General features: G+C 38.9%; 1 protein-coding gene and 1 long non-coding RNA gene across 6 annotated transcripts in view; one reads left to right on the top strand and one right to left on the bottom strand.

The window, feature by feature from the left end:
• The window catches only part of pard3bb (par-3 family cell polarity regulator beta b), a 460,252-nt gene that overhangs the window by 174,689 nt on the left and 260,813 nt on the right, over positions 1 to 24,750 (bottom strand). The gene's annotated exons all lie outside the window — the stretch shown is intronic.
• On the top strand, positions 2,800 to 3,787 carry LOC137075200 (uncharacterized). The gene is made up of 3 exons (XR_010905005.1): positions 2,800 to 2,824; positions 2,913 to 3,005; positions 3,362 to 3,787. It is a non-coding gene; the product is annotated as an uncharacterized lncRNA (long non-coding RNA).

The raw sequence follows: 24,750 nt of genomic DNA, 5'->3' as shown, positions 1-24,750 counted from the left end.
CCCTCCACAATAGAGGCGTACGTGGCGGCCTTGGGTGCCGTCCACGTCCCTTTGGGTGGAGTGTCTTGGGAAGACACCCTCTGATTACACGTTTCCTCCGTGGCACTTTAAGGTTGAGGCCTGTTATGCACTCGAGGGTCCCAGCATGGGACTTAGCCTGTGTTTTGCGGGGCTTGTCCGAGCCTCCGTTTGAACCCTTGTAGGAGGTGTCGGATAAGTTCCTCACCTCAGGACTATATTCCTTTTGGCTATTTCATCTCTCAAAAGAATAAGAGATATTCAGTCCCTGTCTGTAGGGCCCTCATGTCTAGAGTTTGCGCCGGGGATTTCTCATCCCAGGCCGGGTTATGTCCCCAAGGTTCCTACGAGCCCACGGGGCCCCATTACTCTTCAAGCATTCTGTCCTCCTCCTTTCACGACGTCAGACCAGGAAGATTAATCTGCTGGCCCTGTTAGAGCACTAGATACTATGTCCACAGAGCTGCCCTGTGGAGGAAAACTGATCAGCTGTTTGTCTGTTTCGGGCCCCCTAAGAAGGGGCCCCAGTATCTAAGCAGAGGATGAGCAAGTGAGTGGTCGAGGCCATCTCACTTGCTTATGAGGCGGCCGGGCAGCAGTCTCCACTGGCTGTCCGGACGCATTCAACCAGGGGTATGGCTGCTTCTTAAGCACTTTTGTCGGGGGCTTCCCTCCACGATATTTGTAAACGCGGCCGGATGGTCGTCTCCTTTAACTTTCGTCAGGTTCTATGAACTAGACCTGGCATCTACAGTTGGGGCACAGGTACTCTCGTAACCGTGTGCGCTTCGGCTTCACACATACGAGACACTTGGTCCTATGGCGATGTGGGTATAAGCGTTCTCACAGCGTTTCGACGCAGCTCGAGTTCCCCGAAAGGGAACGTCTCAGGTTACGTATGTAACCCTAGTTCCCTGAGGGAACGAGACGCTGCGTCGCTCTGCCATACTCCCGGCGTGTCCGTGATCACTTACTTCAGGCTTTATCAGAAGCTAGTTCCTGTTTGTGTTCGCGGACCTTTTATAGTCTCCGGTTGATGACGTCATCACGTCGGCGACGTCATCACGTCGGCGACGATCGATCTTTTTTCCGATGGAATGGTTCTACAGGCGCTTCACGACGCATTAACGCAGAGGCGTTCTCACAGCGTTTCGACGCAGCGTCTCGTTCCCTCAGGGAACTAGGGTTACATACGTAACCTGAGACGTTCTCTTTCAAGTCTTAAACGGACAAACTAACACAAGAAGTAACTTATGTCAACACATGTCCATGTTGATGAGTATCCAAGCAGACATAGTCTGAATCATAGACCGTAAAAAAATATGGTCTGAATATGAACTGTTTAGTTACAGTCGAGAAAGACGATGCATTACCTGCATTAGGTCTTAAAGGGGCAGTAGCCTTAACACAAAGTGATTACCGCACATCTAAACTAACATATAACGATATATATCTGTATATATATATAATAAATTTGCAACTACTTAATGTGTATTACAAATGCTTAAAATAAGCCCAACAAGCATTACAAAAAATATTATAATAATTTATACAGCATAAACTTGTGAAAATTAATAAACAAATATTTGTTTTGTCATATTAGTTTTATTTTTGTGATGTGTTTTTGATAAGTCATGTTATAATATTGATTTGATCAGCTTATGATTGACAATGGTTACTATTAACTGTTTTCATTGTGGGTTTTTTTGTTTTGTTTTTTGTGGATGCAGTGAATTGTATTAAAACCAGACCAAAAAACGGAATAATCAAACTAAATCATAATAATTATTTATGATGATAATAATCTAGGGAGCCAACAACAACGACAAAAAAAAAAAAAAAAAAAACTTGAAAAGAATATTGGCTATTGTCCTGGTTTTTTAAATTCATTTTTTTATTATTATTCATAGATAATACCAAATTCGATTTTTTTGTGATATTTTGACCGCTCAATTAGTAAATGTCTGTACACTGTTTCCTGTTTCTATTTCAGAAATCTGGTCATCTTAACTTTACATGAAAGTGACATACTTATACGTCTTTAGTGACATATATTATCGTATCGCGTCGACCAGCATACCCGGTAAAGAAGTTGTCTGTTTACTTTGATGTGATACAGTTTGTTAATTTGTCTTTGTCTTTTGCAGGATGGGGTACTGCTGAACAACAGATAGAAAATGTTTTAAATAGTCGAGATACATGAAAAATGTAAGTAATTTGCACCTTTTAATTATTGCTTTGGAGGGTCAGTTTTGTAATTTTGTCTTTCTTCTCGTTTATGCTCTACCACAACATTCTCATTGGCAAGTAACTCAATGTGGAAATGCCTTATGCATTTTCCTTATGCAGACAAGAGATAGTGGAAAACCAACCTAGTGTTCAGGAACTGCAAGAAAGATGGCCAGCTCTGTTTCAACAAGAGGAGGTAAAATCATTTATTTTATTGAACATTTTTATAATGTAACTGACTAATTCAGAATTTTACCATAGTTTTTACCATGGGATTTTAGTATGTAGTGTTTTTGAAAATGTCTTAGATGCCATAAAAATGCCTTTTGTTGTTAAATGCTTTGAGTGTATGTGTATTTTACTAGTTGTTGAAGTAAAATATTTTTTTTTCAGATGACTATTTTCTGTTTTGCTTTCTAACAGATTAATACCGAATTTTTGCGCATGACAACCTGACCTTTACAATCGAGATTTATGGCATCTTTGGACAGACAGAGCTCTCAGCTTCTCCAGGTTATTAGGAGCAAAGGTGGAGTCCTCCGTGAAAAGGAAGGACACTATTAAACTTATGGATCAGGTATTGGTTGCATGTGAACAAAATTGCTAGTGGCAATCAATTTAGTAGTGTTTTGGTCTAATAAAAATACATCTTGAATGTTTTGTAGAGTCTGAACATAGACATCAGAAAAGACAGCTGGCTGAAGTGCCTGATCATGTACCTTGGTGAAGATGCACACTGTCTGATCAAAGTATACCAGGTAATGTAGACAATGCAAACTACTAATATTTTCTCCAACCATGTTTGCCTTAAAGTGATATTTCACTACCAAATCAACACTTCCCCATGTTTGACTCGCCCCAAGGCATCCTAACTGAATATGGTTATATTCTTGAAAAACTATATGGGCAAAGAAATAAACTGTACAAATGTTATATTTATGGTGACCACAAACAAAGACATTTGAATGAAAGTTAGCAACAGACGTTTGGGCTCTACATTGACCTAGTAGGAAAGCTAACAAAATTTTGTACTACATTTTCAGATGAAGAGTGGTTTTTTTTTTGTGTGTGTTTTTTTCACAGTCCCTAAATTTCTGTTCTTGTATGTTTTTAGTCTGACCAGAGAGAGGAAATGGAGAGAGAATTTGAAAAGACAACCATGGCATTTTTGTGATGCGTGAAAGTGATGCTCAGTCGTGCACTGGACATTTCCATTGTCATTGATGGTGTGGAAGTTCTACACGAGTTGCCCTCTGTTGCATGTGCCTGCGCCATGATGTTTGGACTAATTTATGCACTGAACTTAATATCCTGAACCTGAAGGACTCAAATATACCTTTGAGGCCTTTCAAAAATTATCATGGACATTGAGATCAAGCAGATGAGCCGAAAGGTACAGAACCTCTCTTCAAAACTGCAATGATGTACATTTCTGTGAAAATGTTGTACTGTATAAAGCCTTTTAAACAAAGTTAACTGTACTACTGTTTACTAAATCTTTCTTTGATCTAGGCTAAGTTAAATAGTTTACCCAAACATTTAAATTCAGTTTACTCATCCTTAAAGGGCTAATTTACCTAAAAATGTAAATTTTGTCATCCTCTCCCTCCTGTGGTTGGACAGCCGTCAGACCTCCGTTCATCTTCACACACAGATGAAGATATTAGTGTTGAAATCCGATGGCTCAGAAAGGCCTTCATTGACACCAATGTCATTTCCTCTCTCAAGACCCATAAAGGCACTAAAGACGTCGTTACAAAGCCCATCTCACTACAGTGGCTCTACAATCATTTTATTACCAGAATAAAAAAATCTAAATAATGATTTGTATAGTGATGGCCAATTTAAAAAAAACACAGCTTCCTGAAGCTTCAAAGCATTATGAATCAGTGTATTGAGTATCATATCAAACCGGCAATCCGAACCGCTGATTCGATATACTGATTCATAACGGTTCAAAGCTTTATAAAGCGGTGTTTTGAAATTGGCCCATCACTATTTAAGTTGTTATTTAGTTGTTGTTTTTTTTGCACTCAACAACTATTCTCAACTAACTATTCTTCTGTCAATGAAGGCCTTTCTGAGCCATCGGATTTCAACACTAATATCTTCAACTGTGTGTGAAGATGAGCGGAGGTCTGACAGGTGTCCAATGACATGGAATTAATGACAGAATTTACATTTTTTGGTGAACTAACCCTTTAAGCTAGTCCAATTTTTTGACTCAAATTAAATTAGTTTCAGAGGCTTTTAATGACAATTATGAGAGAAGTTAAATTTTTGGGTAAACTATTCCATTAAGGCAAAAATATATATATCTTTTTTTTTCTACCATTGGCTAATGTGGTACATTTTTTAAAGTGTTTGTTTGGTTTTACACTGCCCATTTTAAAGCATTGTTTGAGCCAAAATTGTTTTCATTTGTGTAGTCAATTCTGCTTTGAAGCCATAACCGATTCTTATGGTGAATTTACATTGTATCCAGTGTAAAAACTTGTATACAGTATGTGATTTTATAACAATTCTAATCACATTGTAGAAATATTTTGACAAAAGTATACTGTACACATTGTATAAAAGAAATCATATGACAAAATAAATGGTCAAAAGTTTGATGCTTGATGTCATTCATCTTAGATAATAAAATTACACATTCTGAAAGTAAATTATTTCTTTATATTAAATTATATATTTTAAATTGTAATTGGTTGAATATTTGGTTAGATGTAAAGTAAAATAAATAAGTTAATACAAAGAGAAATCATTAAGACAAAGTATAATTTGATATTTCATTAAACTTAAAAACTTAATTTGATTCAAAGATACTTTTTGCTTTGGCTAAGTAATGGATAGTTCATTCTTCTCAAAGTAAAAATTTTAAGTTGATAAAAAGTAAAGTAATTAGTTGTAACAAGTTGACGCAATTTTTTTACTTTGATCCAATGAAACACTTTTTACAGTGTAGCGCACTTTAATCAGTCCCACGTACATGCTGAAAAAGCAGGAGGGACTATTAAAAGTAGCCCTCAACTAATTTAAGGAAACAAAAATAGAGACTAGCACTGGATCTCTGTGCGTTTTGATAAATGCACAGTCAGGAAAATGTAATACTTTTGTAGATTGTTGTAATTAGCATTTCGATAAAGACTTAGCATTTAGTTTTAGCATCAAAGCTTTTTTTAAAAGTGAGGTAGGCTATTAGTGATATATTTAATGTTGTACGATAAAACATGAACATATCTTAAGCTTGTGTTCACCACATACTTTATTTTAGGACTTTAACTAAAAACCCAAATTGACTTTGAGACGGACGTGCAAAAGTACTAGCTTATTTTAGAGTTTTAAGACTAATTTCTGCAGCAAATAGCTGCCCTGAGGTGTTGACAAGATGGCTGCTGAGTGAACTAACTTTGGTTGGATCCGAAAGCTTGGCCAGCTGACTTGTTCCCTTGCATCAGGCAATGCCTTTGCAGGCACAGTTTGCACAGGTACCTCACAATACTTTCAGACAGACTTCTGAGGGAGCATAACCGATTAATGACTTTAGTTCTCACCAAAGAGAGCTTAGGTGAGAACTAAGTGAATATTTAAAGGCAGGGTAAGCTGTTTGGTCCAGAAACATATTTTTTAAGCTGGTTAAAAGTCTCTTCACATTCTGAAAGCAATCATCAAGTTACGCAATGTAGTGCCATGATAAAGTTTAATAATGGCTTAAGCACAATAGAAACACGAACAAGACAGTTTGCCTAGCCAGACCTTAGAAAATAGAGTGCAAATGGGTGTTTACAGGGCAATAACATATTTAATTAGCAAATGATAAGCCTTCTCAAAAAACTCACATGACATGGTCTTGGAAAATTATTCATACAATTCATAGTTTTAGAAATAACATGTTTGAAATGAAGCATGAACAAACTTCTGGCTTCAGCTTCGTGCTTCTAAGTTTCTACAAAACTTGAAAATATATTCTTAAAGTTTTTCTTATTTTAGTTTTTATGTTTGAGCTTATATACAGTATCTCCATAGCAATAATAGTCTGAGTAATTATGTGTCTCGAATTGTACACTCTCAAGTGTTGGCTTTCTAAATATATGTTGTAATGTTTATATGCAGAATGACTTATGAGTTATGAGCAGGCACCTTTTTATTTTGGGTATGTAATTTATACCCCACTTGGCAAAATGGGGGGTGTGCAGGAAGAGGTTAAGTGGTCTAAATGTATTTATGTGTATACAGTATATCATCAGTGGAAGGCGTAGGACCATAAAATCTTCGTCCAATCCCAACCGTCAATGTATGTATTTTCACACCTCCGCGCACCCTGCTCATGCAGACATCACACACGTCATGAGTGCATTTCATGCTATGCAGCATGCACTGCAACCGAAACAGCAGCCACCCTTTACAGTTCCTCCTGAACCAAAACAATGAGCTTATGCTGCCTTCACACAATAACTACCGTAATATGGATGGAAACCTGTGACGTTACACTTGATGCCTTTCTATGGTAACATAATCAATAGCAAAATGAATCTTCAACAGTCAAGATATACTGATCAGTATCTTTAAGTAATTTATGTTCACTATTATTGTAATTCTATATGCTTTGAGACATGAGGCTAGCTTGCGATTGCTAGTCGTTCTGAAAACCCTACCTACCCTACCTTTAAATACTACAGTACTTAAGTCTCGCTAGAACACGCAACTTTTCAGATTCCATATTTATAGTTCAGCAAAAATGCCAGAAAATTGAAAGAACAGGATTATCGAATTGTGGGATATCACAGGCACCAATGCTGCTATCAAAAAATGTATCAGAAGATGGCATCTCAGTAGACAGAATGTGAGACGATCATTGGATTAGGACATGCCTTGTTGCCTTCCTACCACCTTATGCTGCCTGTGCGGCAACATTTCGGACACAGCCTGTTTCAAAAAATATTTTGAGACACTGTAGAGACAGGGCTGTTTGGAGTCTGTCACTCCAAAGATGAATCTCCTGTGGTGGAAGTTAGGTGAAAAGAAATGTGAAGCGAATCACTTGATAAGTCATCTGTCTTAGCATCACCTGTGTTCTCCTGTCACACTTAGAAACACTTACTCTCGGTTCATAAGTGCAGGGTTCAGGAAGCAGCTTTTTGTGAGTTATGCTCCTGCATAACTCATGTACCCGAGTCTGTCAATCAAACTCAATGGTGTATTCAGGCAGAAACAGAGGATAGAGACACATATGCCAGTTACAGTTCAGACACTCTCTGGCACCCCACACAGACTGTAAACCCTGTTCTCCACCCCACCGGATGGCATCAATCACTACAGCGCAGGTATTAAAATCTGTAATCCTGAGCTGTTATGATATTTTCGCAGCGAGAGATGTATGGCTTTGATAATTGCCTACGGCAGACCTTTAAAGACATCTCATAATTATGGATCACCTTTATTGGGTTAGCGTGTGTAAGGGGGTGTAGCAGGGGTCGCTGGCTCTCGGAGACTGATGGTTGTGGGCGGAGGGGTCTGTCACTTTTTGAGTGCAGGGTGATGGATGGTCACTTGCACTGGTAACCAGCACACACCATTAAACCTCACCCTCATACCAGCACGAGGCAGAGAAACCCTCCTAGCCAGAGCTTTCATCTTATTTTGATGTAATAAAGATTGTATCGATCAATCAGAAACTCATTATGAGCTCGATCACTGTAGGCAGGGCTGGTTTTGAATGTGTGAGTGTCGGGCCCTACAGGTCTGTGAGCTGAGCTGAGCTAAATGTGTCACGGACCGAAGGACAAGTGGAGGGACACTTATCACCCTAGGGCAGTGGTTCTCAACCAGGGAAGGGGACCAAAAGGGGGCCAAAAAACTTCAAAGGGGGCCTCAAGATGACTTAAAACAATTTAACATAAGACAAACAATCACTAAAATGAGATAAAATGCCTAAAAATCAAGTCATTTCTTATTTTAATTAACCCTCTTAATGTATATATATATATATATATAAGGGTTCACACATGAATGAGGCTACAGCATATTTTAGTTTCAAGAGCGTGGTTCAAGAGGGTTCCACTAGACCTGGGGAAAAAATATGAATTTATAATGAATATAGACTACGTATAAAAAGGTTAAGGGTTAGCATTAAAAAAATAAAATAAAAACAAAGACAGTAAATACATTTATAATGTTACAAAATACTTCTATTTCAGATCATTTATATTTCTTAAATTTATATTCTTTTATATCAAAGAATCCCCCCAAAAAAGATGCATAACAGTTGCCACAAAGATATAAATCACATAACTGTTTCAAATGTTTCTTGGGCAGCAAATCAGCATATTAAAATGATTTCTGAAGGATCATGAAGACTGGAGTAAATCCAACTTTGCCATCACAGGAATAAATTACATTTGAAAACATATTTAAAATAATATACTTCTTCTACTATACGACTAATTATTATTATTATTATTATTATTATTATTATTATTATTATTATTATTATTATAGCACTGTTTCTAAATTATTTTTGATAAAACATTTCTTTTGAAAGGTAGTGTATACTTTCCCAGTTATGCAAAACTCTAAAATACATTATAGGATTAGCCTGGATGCCAGACAAACTTAGCCCCGCCCACAACATTTTTTGGTTGGGCAGTTCGGTCTGGCCTTGATCCATAGAGGAGTAATTATCCCTGAACAGAAACTGTTCGGACCAATCAAATCACCATCATAAGATGATGACGTACAGATGATAAACAGTAACGTAATCATACCTTCATCAAAGGGGCTTGGATTATATTTGTACAAATCCTAAACGGAGAGCTTGCTTGTATATGCATTCACCTTCACTATTTCTCTCAGAAATGATGATCATGTTAGGTAAGTACTCTGTGTATCATTATATATATATTTTTTTTTACAACACCGGCAAAGATCGTGTATTCTAGCCTGATTTCAGCGCGCATGCAGACAGGGTTGGCAAGTTTTTACAACAAAACCCGCCAACTACTAGCCCAAAACAATAGCTTCTCGGGGGGTTCTCCGGGGGAAAAATGGCGTTTGGGGGGTAAAATGTGTGTTATTTTGGCAAGGTTGCCTTCTAAAATTCGCACTCATGGGTCTATATATCACATAATAGTCGCTTAAACCCGCGGACATATAAAACCACCCGCGGAAAAAAAATGCGGACTTGGCAACACAGTGCAGTTGAGCTCTGTTGACATTTGAATGACAATGCGTCGCTCCGTTGCTCTGATTGGTTGTAGGTCTATCCAATTGAGGTCTTTCCTGGTTCGGTTGAAACACACCCCATAATCACAGCTCAATGGAGCAGTTTCAGACTCATATTCTGACTAGAATTGAGTATGACCACGTCAGGCTATTATAGGATAGAAATTGTGAGTAAAAAATATTTTCATAAATCTTTATCCAGCAAATCACAAACAACTGGAGAAGTCATTGAGCCTTTTGAATATGGTTTTAGACAAGGGGGTGGGGGCGGTGCTTGTAGTCAAAAAAGTTTAGAACCACAGTTTTATATATATATATATATATATATATATATATATATATATATATATATATATATATATATATATATATATATATATATATATATATATATATATATATATATATATATATATATATATAATTATATAGCTTAATACTCTAAATATGTAATTAATTAATAAATCAACATCAGACACACTTTCAAATTCAAAATGAAGTTTTGGCGTCTGACTCTATAGTGACTAACACATTGTTGCTGGTCTATTTGTGATCTTTTCAGTCACAGTCTGGAGCAAAGTTAACTGAAGAATCACATGTACACACAACACTGCAGAACCTTTACAATCAACTGTGACTAACAGAGACGAATGAATAGAAGTTACACACCAGAAGAGGTGACTTCATCGTTTATCCGGATGCGTCTAAATTCATCCAAGAACACCTGGGGAAATACACTAACACACACAGAGAAACAAACAGATGGCTTTCCACAGCGTAAATTAATCTATCAATTCCAATCAGTGAAATATGGCAGCTTTCAACTTGAATCAACAACAAACTCCCTCTCAATCGTGTACAGAGATTAGCGTACGGGCACACGCAAATGAGACAGAGAGAGAGAACAGTGCGGCATCAGGGCTCTCAACAGGCTAGCGCTTGGCAGTGACTTGTATGTTTTCAAAGTCAAAATTACACAAGAGACAATGAGCAGCACAGTCTGCACTCACCACCGCCAAACTTCAGAGGATTTATGCGCAAACAGGGTACAGCATTCACTGTTTGCCACATTTGCTCAAGGCTTTCTGAAGTTTTTTTTGTTTTTTGGAAAGTGCTATTTTTATGAAAATGTACATCTGTACTTACGATAGTAAACAATCCCCCACCCCCCATTATTTTTGACAGTACAGGTCAAAATGCCCCTCGCATCATCATACACTACCGTTCGGTCATTAATATTTATTGACTTTTTTTAATGGTACAAACAAATTTAATTTCAAATAAAGGCTGTTCTTTTAAAATTTCTTTTAGTCAAGGAATCCTGGAAAAGGTTTCATGGTTTCAGCATTAATAATAAGATATTGTATTATCAATGCAGTAAATCATCATATTAGAAAGACTTCTGAAGGATCATGTGACACTGAAGACTGGATTTTTATTGCTGAAATTCAGAAGAATAAATTACAGTTTAATATGTATTTGAGTAGAAACCAGCTATTTGAAATCATAATACTATTTCACAATACTACTTTTTTTTTTACTGTATGTTTGATCAAATAAATGCAAGCATAAGGGACTGCTTGCAAATACATTTAAAATTCTTACCAACCCCAAACTTTTGAACGGTAGTGCATGAGATGAAACTGTCTCTCTGTCTCTAAAACAACATGAAGATTTGTCATGTTTTTGTAATTATTTAACAGCAAAAGGCTGTTAGAAGATTTGCAAGTGTTTCGCAGTTTGTAATGCTTTGACTCAAACTGCTTACATTGGCTTCTGAAAAACACTAAAATTCATCACTCCAGTTGACGTGTTTGTCATCAGTTTCCTTTCAAATGCTCGTCAAAGCACATCAAAGTTTCTAACTGTACAAAACACACAAATATTTAATGAGACAGTAATGATTGGTTGTCTGTAGTTAAACAACTTGTTGCAATATTCTAGTACATCGTAAACCTTTAGTGTGGGGCCATGGGCATAAATTTCCTCTAACAGTTGGGGGACAATAAAAAAAAATCCTCAAGTGTGGTTTCTGAAGGGGACACAAATAATACAGGCAAAATTGTATTTGTAAGGATGTGTGTGGCATTTTGATGCACTGAAAATGTCATTTTTTATTATTTTTTTGTGATTTGATTTGGCAACAATACAAAGTAATAGATGTTTAAATACAAACCGACTCCAAAAAAGTTGGAACACTGTACAAATTTTGAATAAAAAAGGAATGCAATAATTTACATTTGTCATAAAAAACTTATATTTTATTCACAATAGAATATAGATAGCATATTAAATGCTGAAAGTGAGACATTTTGAAATGTCATGCCAAATATTGCCTCATTTTGGTTTTCATGAGAGCTACACATTCCAAAAAAGTTGGGACAGGTAGCAATAAGAGGCTGGAAAAGTAAAATGTACATATAAGGAACAGCTGGAGGACCAATTTATTAGGTAAATTGGCAACATGATTTGGTATAAAAAGAGCCTCTCAGAGTTGCAGTGTCTCTCAGAAGTCAAGATGGGCAGAGGATCACCAATTCCCCCAATGCTGCGGCAAAAATATATTTGTGATCTTCGCACCCTTAGAGGGCCCTGCATCACATACAGGAATGCTACTGTAATGGAAATCACAACATGGGCTCAGGAATACTTCCAGAAAATATTGTCGGTGAACACAATCCACCGTGTCATTCGCCGTTTCTGGCTAAAACTCTATAGGTCAAAAAGAAGCCATTTCTAAACATGATCCAGAAGTGCAGGCATTTTCTCTGGGCCAAGGCTCATTTAAAATGGGCCGTGGCAAAGTGGAAAACTGTTCTGTTGTCAGACGAATCGAAATTTGAAGTTCTTTTGGGAAAACTGGGACGGCATGTAATCTGGACTAAAGAGGACAAGGTCAACCCAAGTCGTTATCAGCGCTCAGTTCAGAAGCCTGCATCTCTGATGGTATGGGGTTGCATGAGTGTGTGTGTGGCACGGGCATCTTACACATCTGGAAAGGCACCATCAATGCTGAAAGGTATATACAAGTTCTAGAACATATGCTCCCATCCAGAAGTCATCTCTTTCAGGGAAGACTTTGCATTTTCCAACATGACAATGCCAGACCACATACTGCATCCATTACAACATCATGGCTGCGTAGAAGAAGAATCCGGGTACTGAAATGGCCAGCCTGCAGTCCAGATCTTTCACCCATAGAAAACAGTTGGCGCATCATAAAGATGAAGATGCAATAAAGAAGACATAAGACCTACGAAGACCCAAGAGGCCTGTATTAGACAAGAATGGGACAACATTCCTATTCCTAATCTTGTCTCTTCAGTCCCCAGAAGTTTGCAGACTGTTATAAAAAGAAGAGGTGATGCCACACAGTGGTAAACATGTTTTGTTTTAAGTTTATTTAGATAGGGACAGATACAAAAAACATAGATAAACTTGAACATTTATCTGATGTATGCATCATAGTGTTTTCAGCTAAAGCTAATTCACAAAACTTGTCACATGGTTTATTTACAATGTGTACAGTGTCCCAATTTTTTTGGAATCGGGTTTGTAGATATCATAGGTTCACCACATGGTAATATAAGTCAATTATCTTGCTTCTTATACATAGTATTGAGCAAAACCAAACAGTGGTAGATCTACAATATTAGGCTAATATCAGTTCACACAGGCTTATCGCGTGTTAGTTGTAGTGGGTGACTTACGACAAGCCAAACAATAATCGCTAAAAATATTGGACTTACAACAGTAATACATCAGTTATCACAGTTTTTGTCATTGCTAATTTATTAACTCAGCATAGTCTTTTTTAAAGAGAGAATAATCACTTCACCTGATGTTTAAAGTGAATAAAATAGCCTTAACAGACTACATACTGGAGTTCACAACTACTGAAGAACTTTCTTTGTTCTCTCGTACCGGACTTGTGTGTGTAGGTGAGGTGCGCGGTGAACCATTCCAACTGAGGCAAGAGAAAGGGGACTCAAAATGTTTCCAAACTTAAAACCGATTTTTTCTTCTCTCCGGTGATGTATTAAATTTTTTGATGTATTATATTCTCTTACACTAAACCTACCCCTAAACATGCCCATCACACAAAACTTTCTGCATTTTTACATTAAAAAAACAAAAACAAACAACAACAACAACAACAACAATTACCATTTATATGCTTGTTTCCTCATGGGGACCTCATTTTTGGGTCCCCGTGGTTACTGAGTCCCATGAGTATAAAAGTCCACACTGGGATAAATAAATAAAAAAGATGAGCACGCACGCACGCACGCACACACACACACACACACACACAAACTGTTTTGGAAGGATATGACTGTTGGAGAGAAACAGAGAGATGTAAAAGCTAGATGTTTGTTAAAGAGGAGGTTCTGGAATCATCCCAGCACCTGACTGAGTGATATATGGAGAGAGGGAAACCACTCAATGAGAGCCAAAGAGAGAGAGAGAGAGATCTTTGTTTTAGACAGTAAGCATTTATCTCCCTTTCAAACAACACACCTGCCTCTGTGTGTGTGTGTGTGTGTGTGTGTGTGTGTGTGTGTGTGTGTGTGTGTGTGTGTGTGTGTGTGTGTGTGTGTGTGTGTGTGAGAGAGAGAGAGAGAGAGGAGAGAGAGAGGAGAGAGAGGAGAGAGAGAGAGAGAGAGAGAGAGAGAGAGAGAGGAGAGAGAGAGAGAGAGAGAGAGAGAGAGAGAGAGAGAGAAAGAAAACTCCTGACTCAGTCTTTTAGCAGTTGGAGGCGAGGAGACACAGACACACACAGTTTGAGAACGCCTGTTCAGCACACATGCCTTAAATACATTTATAACACTGTATTACTTTATACACTTGTTCTCAACTGGATTTTCTGACAATATTGGACATTAAGCAACCCAAACAATTTTGTTATTATACAAAAATAAAAAACAAAACAAACATTGAAACGTATATCTATTTTAGAAATGTCTTCTGATTCATACTCATATTTTTTTCAGGATCATTGTGTGCTGGAAATTATTGGCATGAAGGAATGTAAAATGTAGAGAATAATTCCTAAGAGTGCAGGAAAAAATCATGTTTATCCTGGTATAAAAGTTATGTATTTAAATAAATGCATTTCATTATGTATATTCAGCATTCTTTAAATCTCACTGCTGTCTACAAACATTCTTGATCAAATATTTTTGGTTAATGGCCAATTTGAGAAACACTGCTCTCATATAGCAAACAAAACAAAACAAAATCTGAAAACTAATGTAACCCCAGCACCACACACACACACACACACACACACACACACACACACACACACACACACACACACACACACACACACACACACACACTTCTTCCACATGTAGATACATCAGCACAGACAACATCTGAAACCATCTCCTCCATCTGCAATACAAATGATGACACACTTGCACACACAGCCTGCATCAAGCTTTCATTTTTGCCAATTTAATTCCACAAAATGTCCTGGTCTGTTTCTGTTTATGTTCTTGGCATAACCGTTAAAACCTCAGACAGATATCCAGTGTTTTTCCAGAGGATCTGCAAAGAAAAACAAAAGCAAGGGAACGCATCTGCGAGCTCCCAGCTCGGGTCTTGTCAGCGATTTTCCGTTTGCTGTGAGATGAATGACTGAATAGAACAAGCTGTTTAATGCTAAATGATTTACGACAAACCTCTCAAACACGCTTATTGCTACAGGTTCAAAGACATGCTGCATAAATATTGACAAACTGACCAATCATGGATAAGAAAAGCGATTTGTCCAATCGCATCACTCTTGTCAATGTTAGGATTCCCCAAAGCTAAACATAAACTGATACAATTTTAACTAGTATTTACTGAATGCATAGAATTGATCCAATTAGAATCAACAGTTACTCCTGAAGGCAGGAGGTTTAGCAGAACAGCCTGTACTGAGCATGACGGCACTTCCTGCGTACAGTATGTATCTCATTAGCAGAAAGAGAAAGCAGATTCAATAAGCGAGAACACAGGGTCAACGCAGCCTCTCCGACGTCTGCTTTAAATTTCTATTGTCTGTCTGATAGCATCATCCAGGATTTACGGCACACTGCGGCTTGACACCAGTGGCATTTTATACATCTGAAGATGATCAGAAGACAAGTTCAACTGTTCGCTAAGAATGCATTGAATCTACAACACAGGGACACAAAACACTGTAGTTCAAAAACATATTAGATTAAAAATCGATACCATTTGTTTAGAGAGAGTGGAATGATAATTTCACTGGTTTCTGACTGGTGCGGTGTGTGACCTTCCAGGTCTCAGCGAGGGTCTGGATGAGTGGGGAGTTTGAGTGGTTTAGCCCTAAGCTCTTCAGACAGAGATGGATGAGGAGTCAAATTCACAGGCGCAAATATTCTGTTTAGTGTTGCCTTGAGCAGGTGGCTGGATATTACTTTGATACACACTGCTGTGCAATAAAAACTCTGGTCTCAGGCCTGGTCCTGAACATTTACACTTTTTCATTTCTCAGAGACACAGAGAGAGAGAATGAATTATATTTTACTTTTTAATGAACCACGTCTCAACTTTAAAGGAATAGTTCATCCAAAACTTTCCTTAAAGGGGGCCTATTTTACAAAATTCACCTTTACATGCTGTTTGAACATAAATGTGTGTTGGCAATGCATGTACACAACCACCCTATGATGATAAAAATCCACCCACTCTATATTAATAATCCCTTCACTATTATTAATCCCCATAAAACCTCAACAGTCTCATAGAACAAGCCATTTACATTTTCTGTACAATGTGATGTCACATTGCGCAGGCCCCGTCCACGACTGCTGACAGACTCTGCTGTATTAGCACCATCCGATTCTGAAATCACCCCCTATACCCTCTATTTGAGGTGGCAGCCATTTGTAAAGCTGTTCAAAACGATAGTGGACATGTTCGAGTGCACTCATTCAATCCCACATTGCACCGCAATAAAGAGTGTACAGCAGATGTACACACAATGGCTGTGCGACTTCACTAACACTTTTTATTCACTCTTTATTCGCTTCTAGTGAACTGTATTAGTAGACTAAAATAGGGAATAGTGAATGAGGGTTTAGGGGGTGATTTGGGATTCATCCATAGTTTCCACCCTGAGCAAGTTGTACACTATCCGCCATATTCTCCATGCTGGAGCAGATGAAGTGACAAGAATGTCTTGTGATTGAGTGTTTTGTTGTTGGATGTAAGAGCGAACATAGCGGCCTTCATTTATTCCCGACATATGAGCGCTGAAGACATAGTGGATAACTTTTTTTTTTTTTTTTTGCACCCGCCAATACACCTAAATGAATTTATGTCTGCATGAATCATTTTACACCTGACTGCTTAGTGAACGAGGAGCAATACAAAGCAGGTTTTACAAAAAAAGTTTGGTACCAACTGTTTGTGAACCAGTGTCCGGTGTCCAGAGCGACACTGGTCACAGCAGTAATGAAAGGGAGAGCATGCACTTTATTATTCCATCTGAGTTGTTTAACAGATATAAAGTTTTCCAGTTTATTAAGTACCCCGAAAAGGCATAAGGTCTGTATATACACTCACCTAAAGGATTGTTAGGAACACCTGTTTAATTTCTCATTAATGCAATTATATAACCAACTAATCACATGGCAGTTGCTTCAATGCATTTAGGGGTGTGATCCTGGTCAAGACAATCTCCTGAACTCCAAACTGAATGTCAGAATAGGAAAGAAAGGTGATTTAAGCAATTTTGAGCGTGGCATTGTTGTTGCCAGACGGGCCGGTCTGAGTATTTCACAATCTGCTCAGTTAATGGGATTATTTCAGTCAAAGTTAGGAAGAGCAACTTTGACTGAATTAACCACTCATTACACTCGAGGTATGCAGCAAAGCATTTGTGAAGACACAACACACGCAACCCTGAGGTGGATGGGCTACAACAGCAGAAGACCCCACTGGGTACCACTAATCTCCACTACAAATAGGAAAAAGAGGCTACAGTTTGCACAAGATCACCAAAATTGGACAGTTGAAGACTGGAAAAATGTTGCCTGGTCTGATGAGTCTGATTTCTGTTGAGACATTCAGATGGTAGAGTCAGAATTTGCCTTAAACAGAATGAGAACATGGATCCAGTGTGCCTTGTTACCACTGAGCAGGCTGGTGGTGGTGGTGGTGTAATGGTGTGGGGGAGGTTTTCTTGGTGCACTTTAGGCCTCTTAGTGCCAGATCTCAACCCAATAGAGTATCTTTGGGATGTGGTGGAACGGGAGTTTCGTGCCCTGGATGTGCATCCCACAAATCTCCATCAACTGCAAGATGCTACCCTATAAACATAGGCCAAAGAATGCTTTCAGCACCTTCTAGAATCATTGCCACGTAGAATTAAGGCAGTTCTGAAGGCAAAAGAGGGTCAAACACAGTATTAGTATGGTGTTCCTAATAGTCCTTTAGGTGGCATTCAGTTGTTTTAGACAATGGTATAAAACTAAGGCTTAATCCGATAATGTCAACTTAAAATTAAGTCCAACCAATATTTTTTTCTTTACCAAAAAAAAAAAAAAAAAAAAACCTGCAACTGCAAGTTGAAATTATACAGTTATATTGCAATGCCCTACATTAGAAATACACTTAGCAGTATTAAGACATGCTGACATATTCTTTTAAGATTTATCTCATACTAAATAACAACAATTTCCACAACTTACAAAAGAACAAACTTGTGAATGAACATCACAACTGTTTCAGATGGCGCACATTTTGCAAACTCTGCATGAGACACATCATGGCTTGGCTTCAATTCTCCAGTATATTAAAAAATAATAAGAAAGAGCACACAATATCTGACATTCAAATTTTCCAAACAAAGTGTTCCCTGGCTTTGGCAACAGATGGGCTTTTCCATGACTGGAGAGAGAGTTGGAGTGTTTGTTCTGGGCCAAAGGCTGCTGTGGTATTGGGGTGTGGAGGGACCTGTGGTATCTGTATTCAGGCCAAAATAGAAGGAGAATAGGTTTCTCAGGGTGTTTTTCTCTTACATTATGCTATCCTTGTATTTCTGGCAAAATACCTCATCTGCCTGATCCACACACACACACACACACACACACACACATAGGCATGCAGAGTCTGCTAATAGAAAGCAAGACTCTGCTACGGTGCTCAAGAGCTGAGGCTTTAAAGAGAAAGAAATCATATGCTCCTTCTCTCCACTCTTTCATCTGCACTTCACTGCAATTAAGGAGGAAGGAGAAGGAGGAACGAAGTGGCCACTCAGAGGAAGTGGATTCAACTCCCCTCATACACTCAGATACAGACAGAGAGAGATGGGAGAGAAACAGTGTTTGAGGGAGAAAAAGAGAACTGGTGTATAGGGAAATGCCCAAAAACCTGCTAGTCTTATTATATATGTGGACTTATCTTTGATGATATGGATTTGGATATACAAACACCTCAATTCGGAACTCCACATGCCGTACAAAATCACAGGAGAGCTGTAGCTAATAGCAAGATTAATAGCAAGTGCTAGTAAACATAAAAACACACAATACATTTATCAGTACACAAACAGCAAAATGGTCCATTGGCAATGGTGTAACAATGTATAAAGCAATGTTTACAAAAAATGTTGGTCAATGCAGCAAATTTGCGTTACCCAACTTCAAATTAGAACTTGAACCCAATTTCACTAATGAGATATTGCCTATTTTCTGGATTCTTGTTGAAAAAAATAAAAATAAAAAAAATTATATAAATTAAAATTATAAATTAATATATATATATATATATATAGTTATTTACCCACACCTTTAGAATTTGTCCAAAACGAGGTGTCATAAGCCCTATTTGGATGGGATTGGCTTGACATGGAGAGGTGGGGTAAAGTAATTATTACCAGAGCTTTTCAGTGATTTTAGTCTCGTCCGAATGTACCTCCTCAGTCCCCATTACGGACAATGTCAGGAAAGATTACTGTGACTTTTAGGGTGCTTTCACACTAGCACTTTTGGTGCGCACCCTGGTTCAATTGACGTTAGAGTTCAGTTCGTTTGGATGATATGAATGCAGTCTTCCGGACTCGGGTGCGCGCCCGCGAACCGTACCCGAGTCCGCTTAAAGAGGTGGTCTGGGGTTCGTTTCAAGTGAACTTCGGTACGGTTCGCTGCTGATGAGAATGCAATCGTACTAAATCGTGGAAGTGAACTGCTATTAATGACATATGAGTTGATAAAAATGTGTTTTGTGTGTGTTTCACTAATTTACCTGATGAGTAGCTGTAGATCTCATTTCTGCTCGTCTTGGGCGTTCTTTAGAGCATTTGCAGTACATTCGCGGCAGATAGACACAGGTGCCATAACGTACTGAAGCTCTGGTAACAAAACCAATGGTTCAAAAACAAAAATATAAAAGTGACGGGAGCAACGCTATGCATTTCATCGCCTTCACGCTGGCTGCCGTTACTAAGCAACCGGGTAAACAGCTGCTGCTTTGATGATGCAAACGAACCCCGGTTCGGAACCAAATAATATAATATGAACACAGTCCAGTGGGGGCAGGGGGAAGGGGGAGCAATCGTACTCGGGTTCGGTCCACGCAATCGAACCAAGTGTGAAAGCACTATTACCTTCTGTAAAAAGGTCCGGAAAAATTACCTCAGGTAGTTCTAATCCCGTGCAGACCCGCTGTAAATATATCCGTCATTTCCAGTTGTTTTCTGCAGTTTTTCAAGTGCTATGGGGGCTCTTGAAAAAGTGGTGGGACAAGTCTGTGGCAAACCTCAAGCGTTTTCTGCTTACCATTCAGATGAAAAAGAAGGTTTCAACCACTTGTTAAAGGCACAAAACTTATTTTATCTTTAGGTAAGTGCATATTACCAATAGAATGCAATCAGAATTGTATTAACTTAATTAATACATTGTTCAACCAGACCTAACTGTTATATAAAGATTATATTTGTTTGCGCACGTGATATCAGGATACAGTTTAATATGCGCATGACGACAGGGAGGTGACGGCGGTGTGTAAACCGAGTTACCCGTCCCACTTCTGCTAGTTTTACTGAGATTTCTTATCCCGTGCAAACTTGCCATTTATATTACAGACCTCCTGTGGTAAAATTACATTACTCCACCTACCCTTGTAAAACTAATCCCGACCGAATAGCGCTTTAGAAGGCATTATAGTGTTGCTCCTAACCTTTTGAAACAACCTTTACACTTCCTACAATGTTAAAGGACATTCTGCAGCAGTATGCTCAAGATTCACATGAACATACCCGGTTCAAGTTTGGCTATTGCTGGGTGTGACGAATCAGGAGCACCGTAATGGATACAGGATCACATTGGCTACCACCCTATATGTTATTATAAAATTTTGGCACTAAATAAGCATAGGGAATCAAAACTTGTGAAGAGAAAACGTTCTCCTTATTGTGTTGGACTGTGTCCCGCATCTGGTGGCTGGATGCAGATTATTGCCTTGAGCTGCTTGGCCAGAGAGAATTATGGGAGCTCTCAGAGCAGGAGGTGTAACACAATTTTGATGGGAATTGGATTCTGAGGCTAGGAATCACGTGTGGGTGGGGACCGTGGCTGCCAAGAGAGGGAGGAATATGTGGAGTGATGGGGAGAGAGAGCTCAACGTGAGAGAAAGCAGGAAGGAGAATGGGAACCCAGTGCCGAAGAGGTTTTAGGGAGATTAAAAGCCCAGAGCGAGGGGCTCTTAAGACCATCCTGCTAATTAAATATGTCAAAGCTCATAAAGACGCATTGGGGCCTTTTCCCAGAGCCAAGCTTTACCAAACCCACCTAGTCAGCAAAGCCTTCACATCTTGTCAATAAACATTAGTCTGGGCATCAGTAAAACATCCACAAAATGGATTGGTTTATTAAACGTATTACCAATCCCTTTTTTACTACAGTCTCTCTACAGAAAAATTGCACATGCCAAAAGAGAGTCAATACTCAACGCCTGGATTTTAAACTGGTAAACTCACACCGAAAGATAACAGCACAGATACACATATCAGGCAAGGAAACTTGAGAAATCCACAAAACAAGAGGCCACTGTAGACTGCGGTGACATATTCAACAGGAATGCATATAAGCTGTACTAAATTCAACTTGGAAAGTCTGAATTTAAAACCTACTACTTACTACAGACAAGCTCAAACCAAAATGTGACTTAAAATTCTGACTTGATGAAAAACACTGACTTAAAAAGAGCATGTCTTGTATTGTAAACATACTCGATTCAAGAATATTTAAAACTTTTCCCATTACCTAGCACTATCAAAAAATAACACTTTGCAAGCACTTTATGTTTTATTCTACAATATAAAATACATCAGTAGTAACCTACTCCAGATTTTTTTTAAGCATTTCTGTGTCTTGAAAAAGGTGGTCGCAAACAAGTGGCTAAATGAGACTACAGAAGTTGTCTGGGACATTAAACATCAAAGTTGTGGGATTGCTTCAACATTCTTAAAAGTTGTGTTCATTTGTGAAGACTATCATGATGAACAAAACTTGAATCATAAACTTTTGTTGGTCACGGTTGGTAATAATCCAGAAGCCAATGGAAAAATCCTAATGGCTTTTTTCCCCTGCAAAAAAAAGAAGAAGCAGTGTGTTGCTAACTTCTGAGTTGGCATATAAAATGACATCATTCAGCACTGCATGAATGAACTGATAGCATATATGCACATTCAGGTTGAAATTACATTTACTAACTGTTGTACCAAACTTAACAGTAACATCAGTGGTAGTGTAATGGACACAGCCCAGTAAGAGTATAGGAGAACCTGGTTCGCATCCGGCTTGGAGGAGGTTGGAGCGGTTACAGTGGTTCACTTCTTTAAATCTGAGTTTTTTCGAAGAGTAACCTAAATCACAAATGTCCCTCTTCCATTATAAAAATGACTTCCTTTCTTCAATTCAAAACTATCCAAACAAACAGTACACAGTTTGCTATAAGAGATTTAAAGCGCAATATAAATTCATGAACATCAACTCTAAAATAGGTGGAAAAATTATGGATGGATTATAGCCTTCTTCATGGAAACTTGCACACCTGCGAAACAAATGCTAGCATTGCTCTTCTGTTTTATGTCATCCTGCACACTTCAGTCGGTGGAACATTTTACGGTCGGAAGCTGATATCAAGTAGGAATGCCCCATATCCGACTTTGAATGAAACACAGCTTATAGCCTCTTAACAGGTCAGATGTCACATGTGTTCTCTGTGGGAGACTCATACGAAAGCGATGCTCTCCCAAACTACAGTCCAGGAGAGACCCACATCCACGTCTGAATGAGGATAGAGTGAGGAAGAAAGATGAGAGCGGAACGTCCCCAGGCTCAATATCATCTCACTGTAACAGTGCTCAGCGTAGAGGTGAAGGTCACACTATAGAGGAAGAGTGGGAGGGTGTGGAGAGAAGCAGTGAGGGATGAAGAGAGTACACATCAGGAGGTAGTGAGCATCTGGTGGAAACATGTTCCATTATCTCATGGGCCACACACACACACTTGCTAGACTGTCTCCATCTAGTGAGCTGCCTACCTAGAAAGCATGCCAGCATACCACTCACTCATAGATTTCACTATGCGAGCTGATAATGCTGCCTAGAAAGCTTTACTTGGTTTTTAAAACAGTCATTATGGAGCAACCTGACATCCATTAAAAATTACTCTAGAATAAACTTAATGTTCACTGGTTTACATTACGTTTCACTATGCCAGTGAGAACCCCTGGACAAAGACTGCAATGGATTTTCTTTAAAGGAGAGGCAGTGTTTGTGAAGTTTTACCGCCATTCAAGCAGAGCTTCAGGCAGTACACATGGTGGAGGGAAAGAATCAAGATGTTATGTATGAAACCCTTCGGTCATCACTCTCTCTGCTTTCCAGACCCACATGGCCTCCATGCTCTCTACAGGGGTCTACACACGGCCCTCAGGGGCCAATCCATCAGAGAGAAGCACAACAGAATAAGTCTATCAGCAGGGCATTGGAGTCAGACCGGACACAGCTGTGGGCATGAGTGTGTAAAGTCCACTCTGATTCAAAGCAAGTGAGAGTGCATTCATTACCTGACTTCTGACAAAGCATACATGATGCTTTCATCTACCATGGGAGGGAGACAGATGCACTCTGGGATTAAGTAGGCCTCCTCATTCAGGTTACAGTGTAATCGCTAGTGGTAATTAGGGTTGGCAACAGATCTTATTCAGATTTTCTTTCCTAAAACAACATGATTACAAAGAGGTGTGTAGTGTGTGTAGGGTTTATGCATACGTGTACATGCGTGTGGGCAGCATATGCTCTTTCCACACACCTGGAGGGAGTGCAGATTGCTTACATCAGGAGAAAAAAAAACACTGCACTCTCTTTTTTTCCACACAATTGTAAACAAAGCGAAACCACACAACCACAGGGCATGCTATTCATTTCTAATATTACCACAGGGCAGAGAGAGAGAGAGAGAGAGAGAGAGAGAGAGAGAGAGAGAGAGAGAGAGAGAGAGAGAGAGAGAGAGAGAGAGAGAGAGAGAGAGAGAGAGAGAGAGAGAGAGAGCACAGTGCCAGTGTGTGTGTCCTGTTGCTAATAACTTTTGCTCTCAAGTTCTAACCACAATCCCCATTTAAAGCCAAGAGAGATATCTTTGGAGTCAATCTAGCATCAGCACTGTTCACATAGCAGCCATGTTTAGAGCTAACATAAAACTCCACACATTCAACTCCAACTAACATTATATTGAAACTAAATCATAAATGACAGTCCAACACCCTAAAAATCCACCCAAATACCAAGAGGCAGGGAAAGAGACATGCTGGCTTTGGAGAGCATGGATGGTTTACATTAGCTGACTAGCTTCTGTTCCAACCCTGCTACCCCAGAAGTGACTTGTGTGCGTGCCCAAATACAAATACAGGGGCAGGAAATTGGCAGAGATTTACAGTAATTATTGAGAGCATGGGCTATAGGGGTTTGGGCCCTGTGACAAATATGATATGATGTTAAATTGAGGCAAGCGATAGCGGCAGAGGCACGGGTAATCCACAGAAAAGAGATTTGAAGGGAGAGAGGCAAACGCAGACGAGCTAGCAGCGGCCTAGCTCACAGTAATAGGTTTTCATTACATTGCAATCTCTTTTAAATAATCCTATTCATTTTTCATGAGGTCAATTTTTCCCAGCAGACGAGAGATGGAAGGCCAAATACGGCTCTCAGCGGGCTGTGATCCACCATGTGATGATAGATTGCACGAGCTTAAA

Source organism: Pseudorasbora parva, chromosome 5 (genome assembly GCF_024679245.1).
Source record: "Pseudorasbora parva isolate DD20220531a chromosome 5, ASM2467924v1, whole genome shotgun sequence".
Lineage (NCBI taxonomy): Eukaryota > Metazoa > Chordata > Actinopteri > Cypriniformes > Gobionidae > Pseudorasbora > Pseudorasbora parva.
Note: the sequence above shows the minus strand (reverse complement) of the source record. Positions and strands in the feature narration are given on the sequence as shown.